Consider the following 372-nt stretch of genomic DNA (forward strand, 5'->3'; position numbering starts at 1 on the left):
TTTCAGTAGCGGAATCTACCGAGAGGAAGCCGTATTCCACACGAGGGTTTAAGACCGAACGTGGATAGGAGCACAGGAGATCTGCCCTGTGAGCAGCCTCCAAAAGCTGCTCTTGTGCCTCGTTGAGGCGACTGATAATAACATCACTTCCCACCGGGACCGAGAGGTCGGGGAGCGAACATGGTGTCCGCAGGATTCGAGCCGGGCTCACGTCGCGCTGTTGGCACACTTCATCTATCTCGTCATCCCATGCTGGGAAAGGAGTCCGACTCGTAGTCGACTTCCCCCAACTTCTCGACAAGGATATCCGTCGTCCGGGGCGAGCGTGGTACGTTGCGCCCAGATGCCGAGGGCTTGGGATGTGCTTCCCGT

The sequence above is a fragment of the Plasmopara halstedii genome, assembly GCF_900000015.1.
Source record: "Plasmopara halstedii genome assembly, contig: Scaffold_658, whole genome shotgun sequence".
Taxonomy (NCBI): Eukaryota; Oomycota; class Peronosporomycetes; order Peronosporales; family Peronosporaceae; genus Plasmopara; species Plasmopara halstedii.